The sequence below is a fragment of the Sinocyclocheilus rhinocerous genome, unplaced genomic scaffold, assembly GCF_001515625.1.
Source record: "Sinocyclocheilus rhinocerous isolate Xijiao unplaced genomic scaffold, SAMN03320098_v1.1 scaffold585, whole genome shotgun sequence".
Taxonomy (NCBI): domain Eukaryota; kingdom Metazoa; phylum Chordata; class Actinopteri; order Cypriniformes; family Cyprinidae; genus Sinocyclocheilus; species Sinocyclocheilus rhinocerous.
Window position 1 is genome coordinate 1,219,090 of NW_015630024.1, and position 17,213 is coordinate 1,236,302.

A 17,213-nucleotide genomic window follows, 5' to 3' on the forward strand; every position below is an offset into this window, starting at 1 on the left:
GACTTACTGTCTGAGTCACTCTGGAGATGATATGCTTTGCTCTGACACAAATAATGTGGCTGGATCCACGATAGCGTGTATAAAGAAACCCTCTTATTGAGGTTTCAATTCATTTACAAAGTCGAATTCGAATTTTCTGCTCACCCTGATACGACATCATCAAACATGGCCAGTTAATGTGGACCAGAGCCATTGCAAAGTACCTCATCAGCTTTTGATGAAAGTAAGCAGTCATTTAACAGACAAGGACAATCCCGCCGGATCATTCCAAGCTGAGCTCGAACCATCAATGCTGATTTGCTGCTGGCACCACAAAGATCCCAAACAGTCCCAAACTCTTCAGATGACCTGTGATATGAAAGACAAACGACATACATTAGACATAGATTGGGGTCAGCAATTTTGTTTTCGTTTTTTAAAGGAAAAGACTGGAGTAAAGACTGCTGAAAATTCACCTTTGCTATCACAGGAATAAATTACATTTTAAAACATAATAAAGTAGAAAACAGTTATTTTTAATAGTAATATTATTTAACAATATTACTGCTTTTTCTGTATTTTTGATCAAACAAATGCAGGCTTGGTGAAAGAAAAAAAAACATTATTAAAAGCATTATTTTAAAAAATCATTAAAAACATTACAATCTCATTAAAAAAAAATAAAAGCTCATCGACCACAAACTTCTGAATAGGTGATTACATTTCAAAAAGTACATTTCATGTATTTAAGTGGATAATTCATTTAAACATTTAAGATTGTCTTCATTTATATTTTTTGTATACATTTTGTGAGACTTTTATTTGTTTTATGTTTATATAAAAACTGTTATAAATAAAATTATAAAAAAAGAAAGAAATAAAAAAAAAAGATTGTCTTGATTTACCCACAACGAAGTGAAGAGAAGTGATCCATTCATCCTATGGGAACTCATGTCATTCCCAGCTCCCAACTGACTATACACTGCACAGTGCACCACTCACAAATGAACTTATTTGTCCATGAAAAAGTAACTAGAAAAGTGCAGACCAAAAGCTTCCCCTGAAACTCTCATAAGCGTGGCGTCACAGGAGGCTGCTGTTGCATTACAAGGCTGGAGATTTTCCTCCCAACTTTCTCTCTTTGGTTTATAAAACTGCAGAGGTGGATTTGGTCAGTGTTTTTCTCCTGTAGAGGGAGAGGCAGGCAGTGTGTGAAAATGCTCTCTCTGTTGCTGTTGATACAAAAATAAAAATAGGCCTATTAAGTTTAGTGTGTTGGCTTAGTGCTGTGTGACCCACAGGCAAGAGGAGATGAGCCTCTGCAGACACAGACTTCTTGAGCCTCCATCTCTCCACACTGAGGACCTGTCTGTCCATGTGACATTCTGTGCTATTTACACAGCTGAACAACTGTTATAAATAAAATTATAAAAAAAGAAAGAAATAAAAAAAAAAAGATTGTCTTCATTTACCCACATGTTGCTGGAACCAGGGTTATAATAGTGAACTAAAACTGAAAAAAATAAAAAATAAAAATAAACGTTAACTGAAATAAAATTAATTATATATATATATATATATATATATATATATACACAGGTGCATCTCAAAAAAATTTGATATTGCACCAGCGTGCAGGACCAATTGCTACAATATGGCACCTTGGCCCAGGCTATCACGGGCAGCCTGGCAGGCCGTTCATCTCTGGAGATGTACGGCGAGACAGAACGGTGCTTTTTTCTCCAGCTTTCCCTTTATACAACAAATTCCTCGTAAATGCAATCCTACTTGGCTCCAACTTCAACCTCTATTGTCAGCTGTACAGATTGACCGCTTGTGTATCCCGTACTCTCCGTCTCTCAATAAGCGGCTTTAATTATGTTGAGTGAACAAAAGAAAACTACAACAGATGTTTGTGTTGTGCAGCAGGGGCTCTGAATGAGAGTAGGAAATTGAAAGGGGAAAAATCTCACGAAAACAAACACAAATTACATAAAATGTACTCAAAAATAATATGTTTTTAATGAGCTTAATTCAATTAGGGGAAATTTTTCAATTAAATTAAAATACGCTTTTTAATCAACAAAAAAGGAAGTTTAGTCTTGTTGTTAGAACTTGAATTTTGGTATGCCAAATGTTTAATATATTTTTAAGCTTTTTATCAAACACTGGCTGCTGACATATGATAAAGAAAACTAAAAGCAAATTTTATTTTAGCAGAATACTATATTAAACCACATAATGAAAAGGACAGTTGACGTTAAGATTAAAAACGTCTTAACTTCCATACATTCGGTTATGACCACAGATGGTGTTGTAGATAGATAGATAGATAGATAGATAGATAGATTTAAAACAATAAATAAATAAATAAAAATATATTATATATATAATATTATTTTATTTATAATATATACAATATTTATTTTATTAATTAAAATATTTTTACTGTGGATTAAAATATTTAATTATATTTTTTATTATTTTGTATATTTCACCATAAGGGTGTAACATCTTATGGACTTTGGTGTTTGTTTTCATATCATCCCTTGTGTTCTTTGATCTAGTTTCTGCCTCTCCTTGATTGTGTCATTATGTTCAGGTGTTTCGTGTCAATTATCCTCATTTACGTTCCCCATATAAGTTGCATTCTGTTCAGTGTTTGGTTGGCCGGTCTCGTTTATGGAAACGTCTGAATTACCCTGGTGTGTGTGTATGCTGTTACCCTGCTGTGGAGTACCCTTCTGTGGAGTATTAAAGATTGTTTATTGTATCTTCTTCGTTTACGTGCTTCTCTCCCGCACCACACCGTGACAAAGGGTCAATTTTTTTTTATTGAGATTTATAGATCATCTGAAAGCTGGATAAATAAGCTTTCCATTGATGTATGGTTTGTTAGGATGAGACAATATTTAGGCGAGATACAACTATTCAAAAATATGGAATCTGAGGGTGCAAAAAAATCAAAAATAATATTGAGATACAAATATTTGAAAATCTGGAATCTGAGGGTGCAAAAAAAAAAAAAGAAAAGAAAATCCCCTTTAAAATTGTCCAAATAAAGTTCTTAGCAATGCAAAATTAAAAAAATTAAGTTTTGATATATTTACGGTAGGAAATTTACAAAATATCTTCATGGAACATGATCTTTACCTAATCTTAATGATTTTTGGCATAACAGAAAAATCTATAATTTTGACCCATATAATGTATTGTTGGCTATTGCTACAAATATACCCATGCTACTTATGACTGGTTTTGTGCTCCAGAGTCACGTGTGTGTGTTTGTGTGTGTGTGTGTGTGTGTGTGTGTGTGTTTCTAATGAGATTTATCCACAGGCTCTTTGGAGGAAACTCCCACATGGTTCATCTTTAGTTTTAATCCGCCTGACAACCGTCATTCCATCAGCATGCGAATCCCACCCACTGGCGTTTAACTAAAAATAAACAAGGTGGAGAAAGAGGGAGACAATCAGACAGATGGATGGATGATGGCACATCATACATTATGGGGTGGGCACCATTGTCCAACTTGCAATAATCAGTTTGCAGACAGGACAACCATGTTCTGACTTAATCAGCATCACATACTGGCAAAGCAGGAAAAGGGGCTACAGTCACAATGTGATCTAGCACTGTCTTACGTTCTTATTAGATATAATAATAATATAAAAACACATCATCTTAGCCATCAGAACGACTGAATCATTCATTAAACTCAGAGTGTTTCCAGAGTGCTTATTAAAGCCTCATCAAATCAGCGTATGCCCGCGGAGGGCGCCGTCTCAGCTGAGAGATGCTCACTCAGTATGCAGCGCTGAAGTCATTGCTAAGTCTGTTGCCTTTTATTTCGTGGCTTGCCCATCGATCCCCTGTGCCGCTGAACCTTTGTTTGGCCTGCAAAGCCCAAGACATAAATCAAGGTATGGCTACAGAAAGTTTCTCCACAGGAAGTGGAAGAAGGAGGGAACTGCATGGGGCTGCAGCTACGATGGAAACAAAGCAACCACAAGCCATTTTTTGGAATAATACCATCAGCTTTTTATAATGAACAACAAAATAAATGCTAGGTGCCCTGACAACATCTGATGAAAGCTGTGGAGTGGTTTTTGTTTTATTGGTTGAATCCAAGAAACCCGTCAAGAAAACCTCATATTTCATCCAAATATCAAAATTTAAAAAAATTTAAAATAAACTACTACTACTACTGCTACTACTACTACTACTACTACTACTACTAATAATAATAATAATAATAATAAAAGTTAAAATCTCTTTACTGGAATGCAAAAAAGTCGTTTATTTTATATGTTATAAACTAAAGGTATTTAAACGTCATGGTAGTACTTAAGTACTTAATTACTTAGTACTTGGTTTCAATTTGTATTTTAAATAAAAAATATAGTAAAATATATATAGTAACTTGTGAAAAAAATACTTAAATTAATGAATCACTCATAATAATAATAATAATAATTAAAAATACATTTAAAAGTACATTTAAAAGTTAAAATCTTTAAAGTTAAAATCTCATTACCAGACTGCAAAAAAGGTATACTTATTAGTTTATAAGAAATTACAATATATATTTTTTATTTTTTTAAGTTAATTAAATTTTTCATTTAATCTACTTTGTGTAAAAAGTACTTACTAAAACCGTTTTGTTTTGTTTTGTTTTGTTTTGTTTTGTGACCTGGACATGATTTGGTGAGATTCATTCTTGAAAAGTTGTCCACCAAGCTCCTTAAAGAAACAGTTAAACTCGAAAATGAAAAGTGTGTCATAATTTACTCATATAATTTACCCTATACTTTCTTCTTGGAACACAAAAGTATAATTCTAAAGAATATGTTTGCCGCGCAATGAAAATTAATTCAGAAAATGATGCAAAAGCCCCATAAAAGTATAACTTATGTGCTATACACCAAGTCTGCCGTAGCCATATGATTGCTTTCAAGGCGGAATGAACCAAAATTTAAATCATTGTTAACTGAAAAAAATGACAGAATTTTCATTATTTACCATCCCTTTAAGTGCTTGTGAATTTCTGCATTTCCCATTCCAAAACTTTGGACAGCATGACTACAAACAACAACAGCAGCTCCAGTACTCACAGAGTTTGCACATTTCCCAATTTGCATTGTTTCACAAGCAACCTAAGGTTTTTATCTCCCGTGCACCATCCGCAACACAATTCACCACTGCTAAAGCTCCATGAGCTATAAAATCACCATTATGGCACAAGTTGAGCTGATAGGAAATTCATTTAAGAAGCACATTAAGTTCCTCCCCCCGCAACCCCCTTCCTGGTTATCTTCAGCTTTGCTCAGTAGGAAACTCATTAGCTTCTTGTGCTGGGCATGGAAATAAAACTCTGGCACACTTTGTCTCCATTTCTGAGAAAATTAATTAGAGAGAACAGACACCATCGCCGATGTGCCAGCCTCTATTCTGACAGTTGCTCCTTTTTTCCCCAAGTATCATTATTTCCTGCTGTTGTTGTCGCTTTAGAAATGCTCTGTGCGTCTAAGGGATTGTGGTATCGATCCACTCAGACCTGTTAAAAAACTCTGGATTAAATTTGCTTGTCTCTGTGTTTGCTGGTCATGCTTTTAAAAAATACTGTTTACTGTGTGAGGGGAGACGGTATTGAATTTTAGTGTCTTGGTAGTATATTGGGCCATTTACACGACGCGCACGCTCCATCTCTTCAACACAGGCGGGTAGAAAATTACATGGGATATCTTGGATCTTTTGTTTATTTATTTATTTATGGGTGTTAACAGAGAAGCTTGCGACGCTACACAAATTATGCTACACCTTATCTTTTTGGTCTGTAATATTCCTTACTGGATACTCCAACTCTATCTGTGAATGCAATACATGTTTTCCCCGTATCGCCAAAACCAATCACGTTCCCTCCTTCCTCACCGCGCGTGTGTGCACTTGTTAACAGATAAGGCCAAACTCCTTCACCAAAGGACAATCATAAAGAAATAAAAGCATTGTCTATGTCTAATAATGAAGACACCGTAAAACTTAGTTCATATTGTTAGTAGGGCGATCAGCTGAATATGTTAATATAATATGACTAAGACATGCTTTTGATTTAAAAAAACGACTAGATATAGCGCAACAGAATGAAACAGAATGCACTGTTTTTAAACTTGACACACCGTCATAAAAATGTGCTGTTCATGGCAATTGATGCTGAAAAACAAGACAAAGCATTGGCCAAAGACATCTTTCTGCGTGTGAATGTTTTTTTGGAATAATATCATGAGCATTTTATAATTAAATAAGTGCTAGGTGATCAGACAACATCTTGTGAGAGTTGTGGAAAAACCAAATAAATCAATTATTGAGAAATAAAAAATTTTAAAAAAATTATTAAAGAAAATATTTTGCTTTTTTGCATTGCATTGATGTTTTGCAATGTTTTCATGATCATTTAAAGAGTTTCCTTCCCCAATTCTAATTATATACACACTACCGTTTAAAAGTTTGGGGTCATTGAGATTTAATTCAGCAAAAATACTTTGCTCACAAAAATATTAAGCAGCATAACGGTTTTCAACATTGATAATAATGAGAAATGTCTCTCAAATCATCACATTAGAAACATTTCTGAAGGATCATGTCACTGAAGACTTAAGTAATGACTGCTGAAAATTCAAATAGCAAATTACATTTTAAAATATATTCAAATTTACAATATTACTGTTTTTACCGTATATTAGATTAAATGCAGCTGAAGAGAGTCTTTCGGAATTGGGACCCTAAACTTTCTATATGTTTTCATATTAATATAAAGTGGCCTCTATATCTACCTTGGACAGATATAGCTGAATGGACCCTGTGGACAAACTTATATTCATATTAAATATAGAAAAAGAACAAACAATATAAAAATATTTAATCATGGTTTGAAAGGTTTTCTCTGCAAATATTGATGTATGTGATTCACTGATATACTATATGTTTAATATTAGTTATTATCAAAGGACAAACTTGGACCAACCTTCTACATGCCTGTTGAGTGTCCTCAGCTTCTCTTCATTGTTGTCCTCTTTTCTCACTCTTGATTGAGGGTGGAGTGGGTTATTGAACTCTGGGTAAAACACCAGAGGGACTTGACGCCCTATTGTAGAAGAGGTGATTGGGAGGTGGGGGTTTTTTCCCAGCCGGAGCAGGTCGAGAGGAGCAGCATCTTGGTGATATAAAACATTGATCAGCATTGATTTTGTGTGTCTGCAAGTGCACCGCCCTCTCTGTCTCTCCTCGCTCGCCTCTTTCCCGCCTTTCAGGCTAAGCTATGAAATGATGTTTACTCCACGGTTTCTTAGTGGGCGGCATTTTGTCTGAACAGAAGATGGTGGAAAAATCTATACAATAGATAAATAGAAGAAAAAAATTAACCTTCTCAGGGAAGGAAGAAAGAAGAGGGATCCAGGGACAAAGGGAGTGAAGAAAATAGAACAGGTCCATTTTCTGCTCCATGCCACAAGGCGTGCAGGTGTCCTCTTAGTATCGCTCTGCAATTCATCCTCCAGAATGTACGAGTTCTATCAACACCATGCTAAAATAGGCATTAATCAAAACAGTACTTCAACCAAATGTTTACTGCCAAACATGCAGTGGTTTTGTAGTTGCTGTTCTGTCCTCACTAGACGTGTAACTTCTCTATCCAGCTAGACAGACAGTGAACAGGCGAGATGTTGGTTCATGGCTTTTAATCTTCCAGTAGCTTTCATGAATCTTTTCTCGTTTAATTTTTAACATTGTAAAACTGTAAACAGACATAGAAAATACAGCAATTCGAATTGTATTCAAATTACATATTCAAAGTGCATAGCTGACTGAGCAGTATTTACTGCCTAAAAGCATTCAAAAGAAACCTTAAATCATTAAACGTTACATTGTCATGTACATCTGGTAATTATATTCTTAATTTTAGGTAATGGCTTGTAATCACGAAATACAAATTAACCTAATAATCATAACAAAAGACCGCTAGCATACGGCGCTACCTAAAGCTCGCACTTTGCACTTTACGTTTTGTTTTTAGCACATTTGCATCTCTAGATTAATGAATTTACTGTCAAACATCTTTAACCTACTAAACGTCATATTTATATGACAAATAATAGCGACATACAGCCTTATGCGGGTAACGACTTCACCGTACGAGCCGCTCTTCAGCCATGACACTTCACAATGAACTCAACTCAACACGAGTCATACGGAAGTTACCATACACGATCCTCGCCACAAGAGGGCGCTTATAGGTCAACATATAACCAAAATCACCTTTCTTTACAATTAAACTGAACCATTACAATGATTTTTTTTTAGCTTGTTTCATCATTTATCTTTGAGTATTTTGAACTGCTTCCTTTATTTACATATACAATAACATGTGGAACTGAATTTTAGGTCGTGGAATTGTGTGAGCTGGTTTTGGTGCCAGTTTGGCTTTGCTCATAACAAATCCAGTGAGGTGCTGTCTCTGCTCATTGACAACTCGCAAGTAGACAACAGCTGCAATTGCTGTGAATGAGGCGTCACTGAAGACACACAGCTCTCTGTGTTGTGTTGAGGAAAGAGACAATGGTACGTACGGTCTGGGAATGTGTAGGTGCTCTAACTCGAGAAGAGAGTCTCTCCATACAGACCATAGTCTTTCTTTGGCTGGCGATAGGGGGTCGGGCACTTGGTTGCTTTGCAAGAATACTTGACTATCAATGAAATTTTGAACCTTTTCCTTGGAGTTCACGGGGTTGTCGCACAGATGTTCTTTGCTGTAAGGCTGTTGTTCTTCAAACTGTGCGGCTGCTTCTAATATCTCTGCTTCTGCTTCAGCTGCAGCTGCGGCTGCTTCTTTCTTTATCTTTAAAATATGCAGCTAAGCCTGCATTTCAGCTTGTTGTTTCATTACTTCAGCTTCCTCTTCTGCATAGACCACCTGCGCTTGTACAGCCCCAGCTTTGGCTCGCGCTTTGAGAGCTGCTACGCTTGTAGATGACCTGATAGACCGCGTTGAAGAAGCAGAGCACCGGGATCTCGTTTCCAATACCTCATCTTGTGCTTTCAGCATGTGGCTTCCTGGCAGTCGTTGGGGTTGCGGGTCCAATGGCTGCCACATGATGATTTGATGACTGAAGTTAACAGCTTCTGAAAGGCGTTGTATGTTGATAAAAAGGCTTTTTACTGTTCTGTCCTCACTAGACGTGTAACTTCTCTATCCAGCTAGACAGACAGTGAACAGGCGAGATGTTGGTTCATGGCTTTTAATCTTCCAGTAGCTTTCATGAATCTTTTCTCGTTTAACTTTAACATTGTAAAACTGTAAACAGACATAGAAAATACAGCAATTAGAATTGTATTCAAATTACATATTCAAAGTGCATAGCTGACTGAGCAGTATTTACTGCCTAAAAGCATTCAAAAGAAACCTTAAATCATTAAACGTTACATTGTCATGTACATCTGGTAATTATATTCTTAATTTTAGGTAATGGCTTGTAATCACGAAATACAAATTAACCTAATAATCATAACAAAAGACCGCTAGCATACGGCGCTACCTAAAGCTCGCACTTTGCACTTTACGTTTTGTTTTTAGCACATTTGCATCTCTAGATTAATGAATTTACTGTCAAACATCTTTAACCTACTAAACGTCATATTTATATGACAAATAATAGCGACATACAGCCTTATGCGGGTAACGACTTCACCGTACGAGCCGCTCTTCAGCCATGACACTTCACAATGAACTCAACTCAACACGAGTCATACGGAAGTTACCATACACGATCCTCGCCACAAGAGGGCGCTTATAGGTCAACATATAACCAAAATCACCTTTCTTTACAATTAAACTGAACCATTACAGTTGCATTGGTGTTAAGTCTCAAACTGTTGTCTTAAAGTTAACATCAGGGCCCAGTTGCATAAACATAGTCACTATGTTAAGACTGTGTCTTAAGAACTAGTTTGACCAACTAGCAGTTAGCCAAGGGGTAACCAGTCTTACTTTTCAATTCAAATTAGAGCAGTCTACCTTTTTGTAACTGATTTTAAAAAGTGATGACTAGTCTAAAAGAAAAAAAAATTACATGACTAACTTTTTAAGACTAGTCTAAGCAGTTTATGCAACCGGCCCCCGGAACTGACTGGATCGTGAAAAGTGAGAGTCATGTACCGGAATGGATCAATTTGGTTGGAGAGGAGGGGTTAATGAAAACATCCTATGAAAACAAACTTTTTTTCTGGAATTACATCCCGTTATGAATTGTCTGCAATAAGACAAGAAACCAGGGCTGCGTCTCCCAAAAGGATCATAAGCCTAAATTGATCGTAGCTCCATTGGTTTCAATGGGTCTATGATGTACTTAAGCTTACGATGCTTTTGGGAAACGCAGTCCTGGACTAATAAAGTAAATAATAATAATTTACTATAAAATAATATTAGTACTGATAAGGTACTAAAATAGTACTAATAAGGTAGTTTTTATTTCATTTTGACTTCAAATTAGAAATGACATTAAAATTCTGTCGGATATGATAAGTCGAAAAATAATCTCTTGTTATGGCCAATAACTGATAAATGGCTAATATTAAAATAATATACTACTTTGTCTAAAAAAATAAAAAATTAAAATTAAAAACTAAAAATCTCTCATTTCAAATACTAATATTGATTGTAGGTGTCACATTACAATATACAGCAGAAAAAAAAAGTATATTAATTTTGAGATTTGCTAAAGATTACATTTAACAGTGTTATTAAATGATTAGTGTTTTTAAAGGTTAATTTTAAACATTGTAAGTGAGTGTAACATGATGGCACAGGCCATTTAAATGTAAAAATAGATGAAAGGAGCACAATTAAAAATCCAACATCAATTGATTCGGCTAAATTAAAATAATCTTGTATCGGATGATAACTGTACCAGTATATGTTTTGTGCACCCCTACTTTAAATACATGGCTAAACATGCATAATTACCGACCAAAGAGTTCAATAGTTTATCTTTAAATGCATCCCGCAATTTGTTTTTTTAGTCTCTGCATTGTGGTTTGAGATTTAATGATAGTCAGTTACCTAATATTATTACAGAAAAAAACATGAACAAAATCTTCTTACCAGAACCTAAAACCAGTTTCTGATGACTGGTCGCTTCCTGCAATTGCTACCTGTCTGATCTGCGAGGAACTTGAAAACATCTGTCCATGCATTAATGACTTAACAACTACATTGTAAACTTTATAAAGTTCAAATTCATGGTTGTAAAAACACATATCTATTCAACTGGACCCTGTTGGAGTCTGGCTAGAGGCCAACCAGATCATTTGAGTTTGAGCCCCTGGGTTTCAGCCATGCTTTTGCATTCTACAACCGCAGAAAATGTGAAGTTGCATTTCATTCCTCACTCTTGCAGAGCTATTAAATCCTGCGCTCTGGATTTTCTTCTGCAAGTTCAGGCAAAGGTGGCGGAGTGTTAAGAGAGTCCGAGACTCAGTGAGGGCATCAGCATTTTGCCGCACAGCTTGGGAGCCTGGCTTTAGGCCCTCCGACCGCTCGCCTGCGAGGCATGGAGGCCACAGTGCTGAAAATCCCATCAAGCCGCAGTTCCAGGTCCACGAGCAAGAAAGATGAAGCATGCTAGCTCATCAGAGGACACGGCCAAGCCCTGATGCCTCTCCTCTTCTTGTCCCCCTCCCCAAAACTCTCTCCACCTCTCTTTCGCATTCACTTCCCACCACTTCCCTTCAGGGAGAATGTTGCAAGGCCAACAAGCCGGAACCCCATGCGCTGGCCTCGGGGGCTGTCGCTCGCTTGTTGAATAAAGGAGCTGACTGGCTGATTGATAGACCCGCATCAGTCCATGCCCCTCGCACGTTTCCTAGTTCACTGCCTTAAATAAGAATCCTTTGCCGGGCGGCCCGGTTTCAGTGTTCGTTAAATCTGGTGCTTGATGGATGGCACCAATTTTCTGCCAAACCCGGATGCGCCACCTAAGCATCCCCACTTCCCTTCTCTGCCTCAGGTAAATCCCCCGGAGCCCGGGCGAACAGGAGTACTCTAAAACGGTATCAATCACACCAAAGGCCACTCTGCCATTGCGCAATGTTTCAATTATACCTCCCGCTCCCTCTCGACCGTATCGCCCTGTCCCGACACCCCCGTCGTGCCCTTCGGCCAATACGGAGAGCTCTCCGTCTCCTCTGCAACAGGCGCCTCTTTATCTCTTTTAATTCATTTCAGGGTTATTTATAAGCAAGTCTTTCATCCCCCCAAGGGCTGTACCAACCCCAGAGCTGACAGATGCTGCCAAAACCAGAGTAAGCCGCTCTCGCCTGCTAGCGCGCCGCTCGGTCCGAAAAGAATCGTCTGGAGCCCACAGGGCCCTGAGCTTTGTCAGTCTGGCGCGATGGGAGACAGACGGGTGAGAAAAGTTAAGCAGGTGCAAGCACAGAGTCTCTGGTGTGTCAGGGTCATTTGTTACCCAGCAAGGACAGACAAGTTCCCCACAGACACGACTCGGCAGATGGGAGGTCACTCTTGCAATGGCGGGAAACCTTCGACTCTGAGTGGTTTAAGCAGCCCTGTGATGTTACAAGTCTGACCGATCGTTTCAAACAAAGAAATCTGAAACATCATCAGAAACAATAATTTTAGAATTGACAGCTTATTCAAAACAGCTTCTGTCATTAAAGGGACAGTTCACCTAAAAAATAAAATCCAGTCGTAATTTACTTACCCTCATTTAGTTTCCAAACCTAAAGAGTTGCTTTTCTTCTGTGGAGCACAAAAGGAAAATTAAAGTGTTAAAAATGAAATGTTACCATTACCTTACCCACTTGTTGATCCAAACCCATTAGACTTTCATTCATCTATTAAGATAAGATTAAGATATTTTGATGAAATCTGAGAGATTTCACTCCCTACATTGAAAGTCCATTCCACCAAAACTTTCAAAATGTTCATAAAAATATTATGTAACTAACCCATATGAATTAAGCTGTTTACTCCAAGTCTTCTAAAGAGACAAAATCACTTCATATGAAGAATGAGACTCTTTTGGAATGGCATGAGTGTGAATAAATTATGACAGAATCTTCATTTTTGAACGAACTGACCTTTTAAGCTGAAATTCATTCACTGACAACATTCTCTGCCTTAGCTCTCAAATCTCAATCAAGTTTGTGTATATGTTTTAACCAATTGTAAATGATGACAAAATTTTAAGTTCTGGGTGAGCTATGCTTTAATTATAGTACATGGCCTGACTTAAAATTAAATTGCATCAGTAGAACTGTGCCTCTGGTTGTTACGAGAAATTAAAAGCTCCCCACCCCACCATCTGCATCTACCTAAAAACGAATAATTAAAAGGGTACATTTAGTTAGAAGATTTATAATCCACCATCAAAAATAAAAAGAAAACATTATCCATTCAATCAAATAAATTCCACCCTTACATCAGTGTAATTCTGAATGTCATAAAATTGTATAATGAAACAGTCCATCATCTTTCTCCATTGCTCCCTCGGCTAATCAATGTCACATTCAATAAGCACCCATTTATGACATTTTCAAAGTTTCAGCTTCTGAAATTATGGCTAATTTTTCTCAATCTCCTCATTTCTTCAGACACTGATTTTGAGAGGCATCGCAGTTGGTGAACCAGAGTTTCACTTCGGCACAGTTCATAAAGTATGACATTACTCAAGGTCAAGTAGCACTCGGAGCAGCCAAGGTCCTGTTTCCAGCAGTAATCCCTTCCTTCCATTCCTCGTATCAAAGCTTAGCGTGCTCGTCCATCAGAACAGCTGGGTCCTCAAACAGGAATGATCCACTGTGGAGATCCTGCCCATTACCAGTCTCATTAATTAGCCTCATCTTTATTATCTCCCTCCAGCCATGACTATTGATTAAAAATTCAAAACGAAATGAAGCTAGATCGATGCACCACTCATTAAATCATCAACCCTTCATGACCGAACTACCAGAACTTAAGTTTACCTTTCACACAAGGCCTGGCATGCGTCATCGCTCAGGGAACTCGTGGATGTGTAAAGATGCTAAATGTGGCATGTCCCCACTGGGGATCTTCATCTGTAACTATGAAGCAAGAAAATAAATCTATTAAAAGCATGCTTTTAACTACTCATTAGTACCTACGTCAGAAAAGAGTCCATGTACGGAAATGGTTTAGCAGGGCCACAGGTGCTCTAAAATGTCTCCACACACAGAAGTTATCATTTAATGTACTATTTCACCAGATGAGCTTTTTTGATAGTGATGCTCAATTTTCATTAGCTTGAGTATATCATTCAGGGCTGCTCATTTATTTTATTTGCTATGCATATCCAAATGTCCACTGATTTTAAAATAAATAAAACATTTATTAATTAATAAAATGAAAGAATTGCCTAAATTAAAAGTCTCCACTATTCCTATAAAAAAAAAAGCATAAGATTGGTTAGCTGGTCTCCACCTGGCCAACTTAGTTAGACTGCTTTAAAGGTTTTAGAGGGTTTTTGGCCACCTTGGGGCTAGCTGGTCTTGATGCAAGATTAACTAAACCACCAACCTGGTTTTCAGCAGGGTCCTCACAAATTGGCACTTCCACAACTTAGCACGGCACAAACCTATAGACCAAAACACAAAAGACCTTATATTCGACATTAAATTGATATTGCAACATTTTTTAACGTAGCTGATATATTCCTTAGAAAAACTAAATACATTAAACTAAATAATGAAACAGAACCTAAATCAGTGCATCAGTATCTTTTTGGATATTAGTTAACATTGCACTGTGCACAATAAGAGCAGGAAAGTGTTAAAGTAAATCAGGTCAATTTTGATTTCATGTTGACTTAAAGGTCATTTTAGACATTTAGGCATGTGGTATGAAAGGCATTTTGTTTTGGGGGAAAAACAAGTATACGTGACATATCAGTCATTGCAATTGTATATTGCATATACATATATGACATAAATACATCATATATTAAAGAACATAAAACCTCGCCTTTGCTTCTCTGATGGCATATAAGTTAGGAAATTATTCATTTTTCAAAGCTCTGAAGGCAAAACTCTATTTGGACCAGCCAGCACACAATCTGTTTCCATTCCTTTTCATAAACCATAGTACAGCAAGTGGACTTTTGGACATTTGATCACTGGTTCCTCCCAGGAAGGCTAGTAGTATGCTCTCAGGGGGGGTTGAGGAGGGGGACACAGCCAGATACACACCTGGGAGTGGAGCCGATGGGCTTGATTCACCCTGGCACACAAACAGAACAACTGGTGGGGCTCTTCTGCAGATGGGCACGCAGGTGGGCATAAGGCAGGGCAGGAGGGAGCGCAGGGGGCCTCTGCCAGGTTTGTGTCGTCCTTGTAGCTCAGAGTAGGTGCACTTCTTTTTCCAGTTGATCACATCTGGGCTGAGGTCCACAATGCTTCACTATCAAACAGGGGAATCAATGTGAAGCTGTACTGCCCCCTAAAGGAGCTTCACGCAACTGCCTGGAACCACCAACTGGCAAAAACTGTATTATAATACATATATATTTCTCCACGCAAACTTTACGCCTCCGGATGAAGCTACCTTGAACTTCGAGGGGAATTTATGCAGTTCCACAGCAAACAAATCCATTTATAGCGGATGAAAAAGATATGAAGGCACAGTTGGAGTAAATGTTGAACAGATTTAACAGTCTAACAGGTCATTCCATCACCAAGCAGTGGAACGAGCGCTTCAATTGGGTCTAAATGAGAACAGCCGCGTTGTTTGTTGTTTTTGGGCACAAGTGCGCTTACTCACAATGTGTCATCATGAGTCATTGAGCTTCTGCTGGTATAAACAACAGCCGCGCAACGGCAAAACTATTTCTCAGTGACGAACGCGATGGCACGTTATCGAAAGCCGCGGCGTAACGCAGACTCCGCCCACCTCATTAAACCGCGTTAACCTTAACCTCAAACAATATTAGAATGCGGTCTTTAATCCCACTCGCTTCACAAAAATATATCATTGTAGACTGGCAAAGCCACAAACAGCATTGATTTCTGAGGAATGGAATACAGACAGCTAATCGATACGAGTGTGTCTTCTGCGCAGGCCGTGAGTGCAAATCAATGTCGTGGAGGCGTCATTGACAGGCAAAGTAAACCTGCTCTAAAGCACAGTTAGTGACCTGGTTAGAGCCAACATTTTAGAAGAGCCACATGTTGTCCAAATCACGCTGGAACTTCAGGTGAAAACATGAACGCTCCTTTCACAACAAAAATGGATCGTTTTAGGCAAAAGATCGGAGAGATCGCTAGATCAAGCGATTGGATCAGTTTCTTACATTTACCGGAATAGTTCAGGCAAAAATGAAAATCCTATCGTCAATTTACTTACCTTCATGTCGTTCCAGACTATCCTGTGACTTTTTCTTCTTTCTGCAAAATAACTTTTGTGTTGCACAAAGACATGATAAGTAGCTACCTAAATAATAGTTTTCATTTTTGGGTGAACTACCCCTTCAAGTAAATATGAAATGCTGTTGAATATTATTTTATTTCTGTAATGTGCATTACAGAGGGAAATAGGATATTCAATGCAAGACTGGACTTAATTTTATCCTGAGGCATCATGCACCTATTTTTTTGAGGGGGCAGCACTGGCTCTCCTGGTGCCCTAGGCAAGATAAGACGTGACCAGAGGGAAAAAAATACTTTAATAATTTGGTAGTTCTCCATATTAGTCTACGGGACTGTGTAATGGTATTGGACTGAGCAAATTTAAACATGCAAATGTGTGATTCACACACATGTAAATTACAATCGTGCAGCAATCTTAAAGATTATTTTTTGGAAGCTGCATTTAAAATCAATATGCTTAACATTTGAGTGGTAGGCGTTTTTATCCATTGGGAATTGATTGAATCATGAAAAGGAGTCTCAAATTTACAGAGCCCCAAAGGGACATGTTGACGTAAAAAGTATGAGATGGGAGGATTGTATTATTACATTATATTTCATTGCTTTTGCATTCTCTCCCAAATGTCTTGCATTCCCCTGAGGTAATAACTGTTTTGCAAACAAATTTTTAAAAAAAGTGTTTCAATGCAGAATCTTTGGGAGAGAGCACAGAAGCATTGACATTTTATCTCCCATAGCCATGTAGGGGTTTCATACAAATGATAGGTAGTCGAAACAAAGGAAAA